A 16,121-nucleotide genomic window follows, 5' to 3' on the forward strand; every position below is an offset into this window, starting at 1 on the left:
ACATTTGGTCAACGTCTTGTACTAAAATTCAGACCAAGAAGTGAATTTTTTATACCAAAAAAACAAAAGCATAACCTAACTAACCTTAAAAAGTGAATTCTAAATCATTAAAAATCCCAACACAAAAGCACATTAATACATTCCTACCTCTAATCATCCTTCATTCACAAAGAACATTTCTAATCATTGCTCAAAGTTGCAAATTCTCATTGTTTTGTATCCCCTTTCCAATAACTTCCTATGATGATCCCTAAGCCCATTTCGCTTTCACATGAGCTTAGGAAAATAAAGCTAGGGAAATGATTGTATAACCTTTTATGTGAGTTAAGCTTTTTATGTTTTCATAAATTATCCACTTAAATTGTTTTTATCGGTGTTACAAGACTCAAACTCACCTCACACGTAGCAAGCTGATTTTTGACTCAGACTAGGACTCAACGCTTGAACTCTAGAAAGACTCAACAACTTCAAAAAACCATGAAATATGGAGATTTTTAAGGATTCAAAACTTGTTTCATGAATCCTTTAATATATAAACAGACCTAATAAGGCTTTTAGACCTATTTGACTGAACGCCTTTCACAAACTGGTTTGGTTCTCTTAATAGGTGGCCATCACTGACCATGAAATGTTATCTAAACCTCCAAAGTACTCTTCTACCACATTCAAACCCTTTCCAGTGCTCTACCACTCAATTCTCACGCACGACACTCATCAAACCGGTCGGTCACATAGAGATGCCAGACCTAGGGTAAGTTCTCCATCCTCTTCGCCCTATTGTATCCTCTTAATGGCTTTGGAAACTGACATATGATACAGTGGCCTATCATCTCCTATAACGGCAGAGTGTTCAGTTAAGGATTGATAGGCCAAAACCCATTATTGCAATCAAACCCTAGGGGTTTAAGGGTTTTAGGGTACCCGATAGAGATTTGCTTGTAGAATGGGGCAGCAATCACATCAAGACTTCACACCGAATGCAAAACAAAGGTAACACAATCTAGTTACAGGATCTATGCCATGAGCATTCTTGCCAATCCACCTTCAGTATGCAATCAAGAGAAATTAGACGGTTTTTCCGAGTTTCCAACAGTTCTTGATGCTTTAATTGCTTTCCAAATCAACCAACATACATCCTTCGGTGTTTGGGTCCTTTATAGGTGTTTCCCAAACGACCACAACCTCCTCCAACTATTTTTCAAACTGACTGACCGTTGGAGAATCACGACTTACAAAAAGAGCAAAATTGTCATGACAACAAATTGACAATATGACAACTTTTGCATAATTCAACCAACTTAGACTCTAGACTATCATAGTCCCCCAAAATGATTACATTTGATTCTAAAACATCAAAAATGACTTAAATAGACTTGTGGTCACTTGATCCCTCAATTTAGACCATTGTGACCCTTCTTGACTCAATTTGCCCTACCAAACCCTAGATGACAATTTGACCCAACCATGGACAAACTTGTCACACTCCTAGGACATTGAATTACATAAAGGACCCATAGGGTCTTATTACATTCCTTCTAGGCTAATAGAAAATCATCTTGTTCTTGGTTCATGTCTTCATAGGTAGGTGCTCCTACACCATAACATAAGGAGGATCAATGGACGCAGACACAAGCACCGGCCGGATATAGAAGACTACTGGATGAACGCCAAGGATGACTTTGAGATTAGATGGAAGATGTTCTCTAGGCTATCAATAGAGGTCATCAGGATTTGCAGAGTATTCCCCATCCCTGATCAAGTGCAAGATGATGGAAGGCGCCTTCAGCATGCTTATGAGCAAGAGGACAGAGAGATAGAAGTTGATTGCGTCGACATTGAGATCACCGAGTTAAAAGAGCTAATGAAGCCTGTAATGGCCAACAAATTAAGATGGGTAGATGTCGAAACCAATAAATTGAAGAATCAAAATGTGCAATTGACATATGATATGATGGGAGATCTGGATTCATCCGATGAAGAAACGGAGAGCATAAGCATGAGCGAGAATGCTACTCAATCATCTCAACCAAAGAGTTTTAAGAGGAGAGGAAGCCACAAAGAAGGATCAAGACAAAAGAAGCACAAGACAAATTCAGATCATCCTTCTACTAGCACTTTATCCATACATGAGGTCACAATAAATAGAGTAAACATCAATGAAGGGCAATCACTCAAGAAAGGCATGGATCAAGGCAAGAACGAGTCTTTAGAATCTACAATATAGAACAATTGAGGTGAGAGGACAAAAAAGTACCCTCAAGTATAAGATCCTCCGGCAATGCAAGAACAAGCTATAAACAACAAGGCCACAGAGGATGAATATGTGGAGATAATGGATGAAGATGATAATGAAGAAACAACTTCACCCAGGTAGATCAGCAATTCAAGGAATTACAAGTAGAGAAGGAGCGATCTACCATCTTGGCCTGGCTCAAGGAAAGAATGACCAAGGAAGTGACAGTAGCAAAGGAAGAGGCAACAGATAATTTGGATAGCTTCTTGGATAGAATTGGTAAGACAGTTGAGAGCAAGAAAGCTACCAAGCATTCCAAGATCACAAGAGATAATACAGGGTCCCGAATTATATAGATAGCTACCCCAAGAGTAGACAAGCTGGAAGATGAGATCATTGTTGATAACTATTACTTGGAAACAATTGAGTTGGGTCCTGCCATCGCTGAACAAGAGATGGAAGATTTGAATGATTCGGTGAAAACAGTCTAGGATAGATTGAATATGGTGCAAGAAGATAAGAAGAAGCTGGAAAGGGAAATGAATGCCTTAAGAAACTATGTGTAGCAACTCAAGAATCTAATAAGACAGGCTGACCCTTCAAGCATGCCTCCATCATTGCTTCCACCGGATTCAATTGATGATTTGGAAGAGATGGGGACTAACTCTCACATGATGAAGAGTCCGATTGATAATTCCGCCAACAACAAAAATGAGTTTGTGGGAGAGTTAGCACATGTATTTGATAGAGTTTTGACTATCCTTGGCAGGACTCGGGTGCTCACCGCTTCCTCTGAATCGGATAGTTTGCAATGAATGCTTATAAAAGCATAATGAAACCCTAGATGTAAACCCTAAAGAAAGATTAAATTAGCTAGTGCCAAGTGTCACAATCATAATGAATGAAACAACTTAAGTTATTATTAGACTAATCTGATAAAAGAAAAAAGCACCTAAGTTTGGCTTAAGTGAGTAAAGTAATTAAAGGACCTAATTAATTAAATGATTAGCTAATGTCTTAATTAATCCAACACTATTAGACCAAGGTAATTTTTAAATTATTTTAATAAATTAAGAAAAATTAATAAAATCATTAAATTAAAGCCAATGCCAATAATACATTTAAGTTGTGGATTTGCCGAAAAATATCGAAATAAAAATCTGATCATATTGGAATGATATTGATGATGAAAAATCAAAATCGAGGCCAACCGAATGACTTACTATAAATAGACGCTCTCTCCAAGAATCTTGGAAAACACACCAGAAACCAAAATTCACTTGGGAAAGTGTCATAGGAATCCTCAAGACCAACCGAGCTCATTGCCAATATCAAAAATCCCCTATTACAAAGCTAACAGTCACCAAGAAAGCCAAAGCTCAATACAATGTTGAAGTGACCGAAATGAGGACATTAGAATCTAGTGAGTCTCCAGGACACTTCAGGTGCCCAAATCCCAAGTCCCAAGTCCCAAGTCCTAGGGACTCGCTTTGGCCCACTTGCCTCAAAAACTTGCTGAGTCTTGGCAAGTCTAGGCGAATCTTGTAAATTTGGTTTTTATAAAGTAGATGCCTAAAGTGGACTTAGTGGAGTTCTTTGTAGTAAAGCATTATCAAAAAGTAGGCACTTAGAGTGGGGGCTTTGTAATTAAAACAAATCTCTTATTTAATCTTCCTATGTGGCATTGGAAGAGGCACTTCGGAATTTGAAAAGGATATTCTTTGGAGGGAAATTTTGGCACCCAAGGGTCTATATAAGCAATCATGTTGACCAAGGGATGCATGCTTGTTTATTATTTCATTCCAGCAAATAGCTTGGACATCCTATTCATCTATCATGAAGATTGAATAACCAAAACCTCCCAATTTCCATCACTGAATTAATGGTTAGAACCCCTCTAATTTCCATCAATGTATTAGTTGACGAAAATCCCTAATTTAGATTTGGGCAATCTCATTTTGGAGCTTCATTTTGGCAGCCAATTGAGGGTTCATGGTAAAATCATTATAAGCTATCCTTTTGTTCAAAGCTATCAGATTTCCACAATTCACTAGTGGCTTCTAGATTAGATTGTGTAAGAAACTTTTACCATCAACGTTTCGAATCACACTCTGTGATCCATCATCAGGGTACAAGAGAGTTCAAGGAAACATTGATGGTAAAAATTTCTTACACAATCTATTCCAAAAGCCACTAATGAATTATCCTTTTGTTGTTGAGTTAACTTCTAGCTATCATGGCTACTGGAATAGAGCCTATCAGTGAAATATTCAAAGGTCGCTTTCGTAAGGCCAAATCGTGAACTTCCAACAGCATTGGGAAACTGATTTGTTGTCACGATTGCGGATCTTGGAAGCTATTACAGTGCCTTCTTTTCAAGTTTAGGCAGCTTCCACAGCACCATATTTCAAATTTTGGCAGCTAACTCAATGCCATTACTTGAATTTGTTAGGTCACTTGTTCAGCGCCATACATAATAATTTGGGTGCTGGTTTGTTGTATTGATTGGTATAGATCTGCAATTTCAGGATTGTCTATAATTATTTAAAATGAAAATAAATAATAGATTAAAAGTGGATGGTTGTGCTAATTAGGGTTATTAATTTATTGTTGCAATCAAAGATGAAAACTCTTACTCGGCAATAAATCTTTTGGCCCAATATTTTAAAAAAATCGGGACTCGGCAATAAATCGGCAAATTTATTGAACATTTGAAAATATATAATTTCTTAAAATATTCATAAAAAAACACACATATAATCTAAATTTATAGAACATATTACTGGTTTCCATCATATATAAATCATAGTTTGAGTCAAATACATATCATATACAAAAAAAACAAGTGCAACTTCTAAATAAGTTTGAGTCAAATAAATATTGTAAAGTCTAATATACAATAATATGTGCACACTTTTGTATGAATTTATGAATAATGAAACTGAGAATATATTTTAATCTATCTGTGAATATAAGATAATAATATATTCATAGTCTAATATATTCTATTTATTAGACTGTGAATATAATATATATTATATATTATCAATATTGTATAACTATATGCATTATGATTATTGGTCATTGATTAGACTATGAAAAAAATAAAAAATATGTTAAATTTTTTATTTAAGTTTAGAAACAAAATATTAAATATTAAATTCTATTCTATTTAAAAACAAATCTAATAATTAATTAGAACATATGTTTTAAAAATCATATAAGAGGTTTTTACCATTGTCATTATAAAAATATAAAGTTATTGTGTGAGATTTTCTAATATAATTTGTTTCCCTTTGTTCAATCTTTCTGTAGTGAAGTGCATTTATTTCTCCGCAATCGTGACTCTGCCTGCAGACCTCCACCCAATCGCGTCAACGCCTTCCATAGTCTTGACTCGTGCATGTAGTCCCCATACTACACACTACACAAATCTTCAATAGTTGTAACAATTGGTATTCTACAAAAATCCATAGCCGCAAGGATTAAAAGTTTGTCTTCAATAGACATAGATGGGGTCGATATTATAAAGAACAATTAAAAAAGCGCCTAAAAATTTCGGCGAATCTTGTGACACAGATTGCACATCCCATAAAAAACACAAACATGAAAATCGCAAAATTTGCCCACCATCGCTGTCTCTCCCACGCGAAAATGACCAAGTCATTTCCGCAGGTCGAAAGGTTTTAGGGATAAAATTCAGGGTTTTTTTCGCACTTTTCCAAACATTTTCATAGTTTTTAAAGTCATTGATTTTCTTTCGTTTAAATCATGATTTTCAACGATTTTTTTGGTTAAAATGGGCGCGATATTTTCCAGAAAATTTTTCCTGGTTTTTCTACGATTAAATCATTTGCGTTTTTTACTCGAAAGAAATCGCGATTTATACGATTTGTTCATCCTTGGTTGCCATGGATTGAATTTCCACAGATCCAATATTTATTTCAGTAATTCTGATTTGTGACAAGAAAATTCAATTACAAAGTGTTAAAAATCGAGAAGTAAGCGTTATTTGATCAAATATTACATAATATTCCATTTAGGGATATTACAATGCTATCAAAGTCTTGATATTGCCAACTTGGTAAACAGGGGCTGATGCAATTCAATGAAAAGAAGATAATAGAGTATCAAAGGAGACATATGATGGCAAAAAGAGGGAGACACGATTTTCAAATGAACAAAAATCTCAAGCAATGTTTGAAGCATTGATCAATTTGAATATGGGTCAAAGATTAATGACTCAAACACTCAAGACACAACAGCAATGATGGTGCAAGTCATGCAAGTTCAAAAAGCTGCTCGAACTTCAAAAACACCTACTAGAGGGGGAAGTACATCAAGAGTTAACAAAACTTTTGGTTCTTTACCCAATCCCTTCCAACCCAAGTTCCTTAAAAGAAAAGAAAATCCACAAAAAGCAGTGGCAACTGAGCCAATAGAAGATTTTTCAGCAATTAATTTTAAATCAAAGCTTTGGAGCAAGAAGTTCAAGATCTATCATTTGCTACATTCTACAACATCAATCTCTAAAAGGGTCTGTGAATTGAGAAGAAGTCAATTCCTAATCAAGCTAACAAGGAGATGCAGCAAAGTTTGAGCAAAGTTCTATATCAACACCTAGAAACTCAACCTATGCATGGATCTAGAAAATTAACACCTTCCTATCTCTAAATCCAATGTATGAAGAAGCCATCAAGATTGCTTCCCTTCATCTAGAAGCGGTAGCCCATGCATGGTGGTATCTCAACATGATAATGCAAAGGCATAGCCTCATCACTACTTTTGAAGAATTAAGCAAAAGTTTGGTTGAAAAAATTGATAGGCTTGATCCATAAATTCACTCTCAAGAATTTGCAAACTTAAAACATTATGGATCAATGGATCACTACATAAAATAACTTTTTAGAATAGTTGTTAAACTTCCTAATGTGTAAAGACGATCAAATTTCTATTTGTAGGACAATGAGAGCCACTAAATGGTTTGGTCAACGCATTGAAGCCTTCCACTCTTCAAGAGCCAATCAAAAGAGCTCTCACCTTGGAGTTTACTTTGGCTCAAGAATAAATTGTATTCCAATGCTCCACCCAGAAACAAGAAGCTCCAAAAGGGAGAACCAAGTACACAAAGATTCCTTCACTATTGAAAAAGAATGAAGAAAGTCAAAATGCATTGCAACGAAAGTAACTTTGTTTCAATTGCAAACTTGGGAGAAAGGTAATTGATGCCTTGGTAAGGGCCAAGTGCATTACATTGACGTTGTTTCTGATAAGAAGCAAAAGCAACTAATTTTGAAAAAATGAATGAAGAATCTAAGCAAGAAGATGAAGACAAAAGAGGAAGAACTCTAGCAACTGTTTAGGATTCACAAAATGCTAACAAGAAAAAGGTGTAGTTAGTGTACAATGACTATTATTATGTTCCAATAATATGGGTTATCCGACTATGTATTAATTGTTTGTTCACTTCCAGTAGTTATAAGTATCGGTTGATCAAGATTGTGTGTTGGGTTTTTTAAAAAGATTGTGTATTGTCAAAGAAAGCAATATGATCTACTCAGATTGACTCTAATCATTGGCTAATCATCTCATCTTCTTTTGTAATAAATTTCATGTCTAAATAAAGATATATCTTACTCTCGTATCTAGTATGCATTGTCATCTCTATTATTGATTCATTTATTCATCTCTATTATTGATTAAACTATGATTGTAATCCTTCCACTATACTTATGAAAGTTGAGTGGAAGTTGTCAACCAATGATGATTCATCACTAGTTGATGAGTCATTCTACAAACAATTGGTGAGCAATTTCATCTATCTTACATCCACATGAGTGGATCTTTGTTTTGCTATTAGTTTGTCTCAATTTTCAATCAACTAAAACTTGTTCATTGGTAGGAGGGAAATGCAAGTTAGAATATGTCAAAGCTACTCTTGAGTTTGCAATTCTTTGTCAAATGACTAATGATTTCAAATTAAGAGGATATATAGACTCGAATATGATCAATTTAGTTGACACCCATAGATCAACAGCTACTTACATTTTTACTTTGGGATCCGAAGTTGTTTCATGGTACAATAATCTTCAACACAATATAGCTTTATCTCATACTTAAGCAAAGTACAAAGCAACTATTAGTGATAACTGCAAAGAAGTATGGTTACAACAAATTTTAAGTGATATGCAACATCCTTAGATTGCACCAACTCCACTTTTATGTCTTATAGTTAGTGAAGAACCCAATTGATTATACTCATACAAAGCACACTGGAGTTTACAATCACTTCATTCAATAATTTTTTGGCATTGATGATATTTCTCTCAGTTGATGTAAATAAATATTAATCATGGATATTATTACACTTTACTTAAGTTACCTTAGGATTATGCATCTCTTTGTAGTTTGGATTTGAGACACTTAGGGAAGTGTGCACATAGGGATATAGCTTGCAGGAGAAATTCAACCTTTTGTGGTCTTATTTTGCTAATACACTCCACATTTGGTGGGTCATCCACCTCTTGTGGAATATTATATTATTTCTCCTACTTACCCCTAGTATTTCTTACCTACCCTTGTTTCTCATTGAGCCACATGTCATGATTGTGTGCTCGTACATCCTTATGGCCTTGCCTATATAAGCAGGCCCATATTCATTGTATTGGTTAATCCAGTTGATCATTTGCATATTGATGACAATATAGTTTGTTCTTGTCATTCTTTTGTCTCTCTTTTATATTTTTCATTGTGCCCTTGATCTTGGCAAAATCTCACATGGTATCAGAGCTATTGGGGCTTCATTGATTGGTTTTGGGAGACATCTTGAAAGGCTTCTGTTTTCGGATCTGAGAAACAGCGCTTTTTGAAGGCATCTTAGAGCGTTTTTTACCTCACCATTGCGTCTGGGCGGCCGTTTCCATAAAAATCGAGTATAAACTCGACCTATTTTGGCAAAAATCAAATTTTGGGTGTTGGAAGAATTTTTTGCCCAATTCGAGCGGTACGGTACGGAATTTTCAGATATCATAAAAAATATTTTTTCTGAAAAAAAAAATTCCAGTTTTGAAAAAGATTTTATTTTTTTTTTAAAAAAAAGTATTATTTGGGCTAATTTTTCGTGCCCTTCTCAGTGGTGTGGTTATTTTCTGATTTTGGTGCACAAGTTTTTTCAGAATTTTCGGATTCTCTCAGCTGTAACTGTCCAATCCTCAATTTTGCAACTTCAAAGGCTTTGTTTGAGCTCATACGACCTCCTTTTCAAGTGCCGTTTTTTTTTATAGTGCATATTTTTCCGTCTAATTTCATAATCTATGATCAGATTTCAGAGATTTTGAGTGGAAATTGTACTTTCAGATATTGCTCTTATTTGGCCTACTTGGTACTTGTAATTTGCTTGGATCTTAGTTTAGATCTCTTGCATTATTAGTTTGAGTCTCCCTTGGCCTTATTGAGGTAGTTGTAAATTTGAAATCAGAAGTCTTTGCCATTTTTTGCAAGTGGCCCATTGTAAACGCACTAAGTATAAAGTGCCAAATCATCATTTTTTTGGTGGGGGTTCTTTGATTGATTCAGTTTGGGGGCGTGTCTTGTGTGATTGTGCCTCTCTTTCCTTGTGCTCTTTCATTTTTGTTGCAATGAGTCCTCATAAATTTCCACCTTTAACTCCACATAATTATGCATCATGGAAAATTAAAGTATGGAGCAAATTAATAGAAAAAAGTCTCACGCATTACATAGATGGAACAATAGCAGCACCACTTGATCCTAAGGCTGATCCTAATGCTCAGTTAGAATGGCTCACTAAGAATTGCATGGCTCTTGGAACTTTGCATAAGTATGTATTAGATGACCTCATTTTTCACATTGAGAAGTGTACAACAATCAAAGAGGCTTGGGATATGTATCAGAAATTGTACGGTCAAGTTGATGAAATCAGAGGTTACAAGATTGACAATGAGATCACAAACTTGGATCCCAAGAGTTTTGATACAATCCAAGATTATGTCACCAAAGCAAATGAGCTAAGAGCAAAGCTTAAGGATTGCGGAATTGACAAAAAGGATGCTCAGTTGACATTCAACTTGTTGGACAAGCTTGCACCAAAATATGCAGCATTTGTGTCTAGCTTCCAAACTCATCGTTTGACAGTGGGGAGTTCCTACATTATGCCTTCATTTGATGCTTTCACAGAAATGTTGATATTCAAACAATCTAAGTTGTTGAACATGGGGCTTCTCAAGTCTTCAAAGTCCAAGGCTTTGGTGGCTAATCAAGGGAGTCAAGGCAAAGATTCCAACAAGAAGAAGAAGCAATCTAAGTCAAAGCCACAGCAGGAAAAAGGGCAATCATCCTCTCCATCACAAGGCAATTTCTCATCCTCTTCCAAGAAGGGGACTCCACCTAAGAAGGATAAACCAACTTGTGCATATTGTATGAAGTATGGTCATGATGAGCATCGATGCCACACCAAGCAAGTTGATGAGTTGACAAATCTTCTTAAGAAAAACAACATCAGCTTGCCATCCGCCTACACAAAGAAGGATTCATCTCCTTCCTCTTCCTCACAATCTAAGGGAAAAGGGCAAGCATTTGTGGCTACAACAAGTTTTTCACAGCAGTGGATACTTGACTCAAGTGCCTCGTATCACATGGGATCTACAAAGGAGCAGTTTTCTTCATTGGAGCCATCTAAGGTACCTCACATTTACATAGGTGATGATACACAAGTTGAGATTGAAGGGAAAAGATCAGTTGACATGGATGATGGAAGATTTGAGAATGTTCTTTATGTTCCTAACTTGTCTACCAACCTTCTCTCTATCTACCAAATCACTCACTATGGGAATGGGAAAAAGGTTGAGTTTACAGCTGATTCAGGTGTGGTAAAGGAACTTGATGATGATGCCTTGGTAGCAGTGGGACAAGTCAATGACAACTCAACACTTTATTCATTCTCCCACTTTGTACCAAGTTCTCCTTCTAGGGCCTTCCTTATTCAAATTCAGAAAGTAAGCTATGGCATGAGCGGTTTGGTCACCTCAACTACCGCTATCTTCAGCAGCTCAGCACTAAAGACATGGTCACAGGTCTACCTCGAATCAGTTTTTCAGAGGGTGTATGTTCAGGTTGTTCCATGGGTAAGCATCCCGGGGAGAAGCTTGATAAGGGGAAAGCTTGGAGAGCTTTGGAATTTCTTCAGCTTGTTCACAGCGATGTAGCAGGTCCATTTCCAGCACCTTCATTTAGCAAGGCCTGCTATGTCCTCACCTTCATTGATGACTACTCCCGCTTCACTTGGGTCTACTTTCTCATTCATAAGAGTGAAGTATTTGATAGAATTCGGGACTTCAAGACACGTGTGGAGAAGCAATCCGGGAAAGTGGTCAAGATTCTTCGTACAGATAATGGAAGGGAATATGTGAACAAAAGACTTGAGGAATTTTGTATATTTGAGGGGATTGATCTTCAACATTCTGTTGCATACACTCCACAGCATAACGGAGTTGCAGAGCGCAAGAATCAAACTCTCAAAGAAATGGCTAGTTGTATGATACATGCACGTTCTCTTGATCCCGCCTTTTGGGCAAAGGCTATCAGTTGTGCCACACACATCCAGAATCGGTTTCCTCACAAATCTTTGCAAGGTATTGCTCCTTTTGAAGCTTGGGCTAGTAGGAAACCGATTGTGAGACATTTCAGAGTCTTTGGGTGTCCAGCATGGGCTCGCATACCTCCTCAGAAATGCAAGGCATTGGAACCTCAAAGTCGGCCTTGCATATTTGTTGGATATCCTGAGGGTGTTAAGGCATATAGATTGATGGATCCTGAGACACATGAGGTGTTTATTGAGAGGAGTGTTCACTTTGAGGAAAGCTCTCCTAGCTTAGCCTCTCTACCTCCTCCACCTTCCTCCATTGTGGATAGTGATGCTAGTGATTTAGATGATGAGACTCCTTCAACTCCGACTCGCAGGGTTACACCTCTGCAGGGTCCACTTGCAGTTGAGGAGCCTCATTCTCCACCTCCACCTAGACCTCGTTGGGCTCAACAAACACTTGAGTCCACGGGTTCTCTTGTTGGGGATCCTTCAGATACACGGAGGACTCAATCACAGCATCAGGACCTTCCACATGCATTCATTGCTACCGCTTCCAATCCACAGACATTTCGGGAAGCATCAAGGGTTCCTTAGTGGGACCAAGCTATGGAGGAAGAGTATAGTTCCTTGATGAGGAACAACACATGGGATTTAGTCCATCTCAAGATGGTTTGATGTAAGTGGATCTATCGAACCAAGTTTGCAGTGGATGGTAGTGTGGATAAGTATAAGGCTCGGCTTGTTGCGAAAGGTTTCTCTCAGGAGGACTGTGATGTTCCCGATATAATTAAATAATAAATCTTATCACCTTGTTGTAAGGCCCCAGAGTTGATAACAAATCTTTCGGGCACTTTTATTTAATTAGATTAGGCAAGTTTTGGTTGGTCGTGTCGGCCCGTTTGTAACCCTTCAGGACATTTCTCGGAGCCCATATATATGGTCGTGTTAGTCATTGTTGTAGGTATGTGAATTTTTTGTATCTTTTCTCTATTGTGCGAATTCCTGTTGGAGTTCTGTTTCTGCCATTTCGGAGGTGAAAGACCCTCCCCATTTGGTATTTGCAGTCTCGGTGAGGTTCACCGCTCACCCTATTCTGTCATTGTACTCGTTTCGGATCTAGCAAATCTTGAATTTTATCATTGTTTACTTTCAACAATTGCGTCTCTGTTAATCTGGTTCCCTGGGAAGTCACCACACAACCTCACTGTACCTCTGCACCACCAAAAGACCTTCTTCTCACCTCCGTACGACCTCCTTTTGGCCACACCGTACACCTTCCCCACCACCATACGGCCCTCTTGTGCTCCACCATACGGTCTGTTCGGCATCACCGTACGGCCCCTCCCTCACTTCCCCGTGCGACACTCACACCAAGCACTCCTTCCTCTCCACCGTACGCCCTCCACCCCACACCACCGTATGACTTCCCTTCACCGTACGGTCACCCAACCTCACACCACCATACGGCCTCTCACCATACGGCCTCTCCACAGTACAGCAGCCCCCCTCCACTCCACTTCGTACGGCCTTGCTGGTGCACCACCGTACGGCCACTGTTGAATAGTTTGGCAACATTACATTCCAAGTGTTGACTGTACTGAGACCTTTGCGCCCATAGCCAAGATAAACTCAATTCGCTTGACACTTGCTATTGCTGCAGTTCATGGTTGGGTTGTACATCAGATGGATTTGAAGAGTGTTTTTCTTCATGGAGAACTTGATGAGGAGATTTATATGGAGCAGCCACAGGGTTTCATCCAGAATACTTCCTTGGTTTGCAGACTAAGGAAATCTCTCTATGGCCTCAAGCAAGCCCCCAGGGCTTGGTACGCCAAGATGGATTCCTTTCTTCTCTCAACAGGGTTCACCAGGTGCCATTCAGATCCGAATGTCTACATTTTGCGACAGGATGACTCTCACTTGATACTTGTGCTCTATGTTGATGATTTGATCATTACAGGGAGCACTGCATCCATCATTAGCAGGGTCAAATCTGCTTTGCATGAGAGATTTGCTATGACTGACTTGGGTCTTTTGCACTACTTTCTCGGGATAGAGATTTCATAGTCACCTTCCGGGATTACACTATCGCAGCCCAAGTATGCTCTTGATCTACTCCCAAGCTTTCATATGGTTGATTGTAAGCCTGCACCGACTCCCTTTCTTTCAGGAGTAAAGCTTGAGGCTCAATGTTCTTCTCCACCAGTTGATGCCACATTGTATCGTCAGCTTGTGGGTAGTCTCATCTACTTGACTCATACACGCCCTAATATTTCATTTGCGGTTGGCATGGTTTCCCGCTTCATGCAGAAACCACATGAGCTTCATTGGAAAGCCTCCAAATGCATCCTTCATTACATCCAGGGTACACATCACTATGGCATTCACTATGCAGCAGGCACAGGACTTTGCTTGGTTGGTTACACAGACTCCGATTGGGTTGGCGATCTTGATGATCGTAAGTCTACTTCAGGTTACAGTTTTCACCTTGGTTCACGCCCCATTTGTTGGCAGAGCAAGAAGCAACATGCTATTGCTCTCTCTTCGACTGAGGCTGAGTATCGAGGAGTTGTTAACGCAGCGACTGAGACCATTTGGCTTCAGCAAATTCTCACAGAATTTGGGTTCACCACTCCACGGTCCACAATTCTACATTGCGACAATCAAAGTGCTATTGCAATCTCGAAGAACCCGGTCCAGCACCAACGGACCAAACACATCGAGATCCATATGCACTACATCCGAGAGCTGATTCAGAAGCAAGTCATTGATTTGCAATATTGTCCTACAGCAGAGCAGGTTGCAGATATATTCACCAAACTTTTCACCGAGAGTAAGTTCCAACAGTTGCGAGCTCTCTTGGGGGTGCGGGATGTCTCATTAGGGGGGGTCAGCTGACTTCTCCTTCCTCTCTTATGAGGAGGACTTATTCCTCTTTGAGGTTTTGTCCTTCTTCTTTGAGAGTCTTTTGTACATTCATCTCTCTTTTGGGGGGGAGTTTTTTCCCACTAGGTTTTCTCCCTTTCTCCGTTTGTGAGAGATTGTGTTGCATAGTTTTGCTTGCATTTGCATATTGTACATGGGTACCTATCATGGCGTAGTAGCCGAGACCCATCTTGCATTGTTGACTTGAGTCTTCATTCCCCTAAATTGCACTTAAGGGGGGGTGTTGGTGTAAATAAATATTCATCATGGATATTATTACACTTTACGTAGGTTAACTTAGGATTATGCATCTCTTCGTAGTTTGGATTTGAGACACTTAGGGAAGTGTGCACATAGGGATATAGCTTGTAGGAGAAATTCCACCTTTTGTGGTCTTATTTTGCTATTACACTCCACATTCGGTGGGTCATCCACCTCTTGTGGAATATTATATTATTTCTCCTACCTACCCCTAGTATTTCTTACCGTTGTTTCTCATTGAGCCACATGTCATGATTGTGTGCTCGTACATCCATATGGCCTTGCCTATATAAGCAGGCCCATATTCATTGTATTGGTTAATCTAGTTGATCATTTGCATATTGATGACAATACAGTTTGTTCTTGTCATTCTTTTGTCTCTGTTTTATACTTTTCATTGTGCCCGTGATCTTGGCAAAATCTCACACTCTCGACTATTAATCTATTGATTAAACTTCTTGGTACTAATCTTTTTCTCGAGGTTTTGTGACAAACTTGGAGTCATTCGCATATTAGTCACTAAGGTTGTGAAATGGTGAAAATGGGATCTTTACCCTAGAAATGCAAATTAGGAACCATTTCCAATCTATGGAATCATTTCATTAGGCAACAATCAATTACGGTTAGCTTCAATCCTCTAGGACAATCAAGCACAATGATCAACTGTTCCTCTTTTTTATTTGATATGATTGGATATGATTATGATAAGAAATTATGCAAAATAGACAATAATCAGCATAAATAGATAGATACAGAATTGAAAGTCAACTTAAAAGTACATATCTGGAAATGAGATACAAAGAAGAACCTGTTGTGAGCTATTCACACATCGCCCCATTGCAAATGGGGACGCCCACTTTTTTCCTGCTTGCTTAGTTGTGTTGACGTGTATTTTGTACACAATCAAACACAGAATAAAATACCCAAGGGTACCTTATCCTCTCTTGAATAAAGCCTCTGATTGTTGAAGATATCGCGAAAAAGGATCAATCAGGATGACTCCAAGAGAGGATAAGGTACCCTTGGGTATTTTATTCTGTGTTTGATTGTGTACAAAATACACGTCAACAGAATTGGCGCTAGAGGGAGGGCGTTTTCACA

The 16,121-nt window shown here is 38.3% G+C and overlaps 1 protein-coding gene across 4 annotated transcripts in view; it reads right to left on the minus strand.

The window, feature by feature from the left end:
• The window catches only part of LOC131031999 (transcription factor IIIB 60 kDa subunit), a 308,160-nt gene that overhangs the window by 215,194 nt on the left and 76,845 nt on the right, over positions 1–16,121 (minus strand). The window lies entirely within an intron of this gene.

The sequence above is a fragment of the Cryptomeria japonica genome, chromosome 4 (genome assembly GCF_030272615.1).
Source record: "Cryptomeria japonica chromosome 4, Sugi_1.0, whole genome shotgun sequence".
NCBI lineage: Eukaryota > Viridiplantae > Streptophyta > Pinopsida > Cupressales > Cupressaceae > Cryptomeria > Cryptomeria japonica.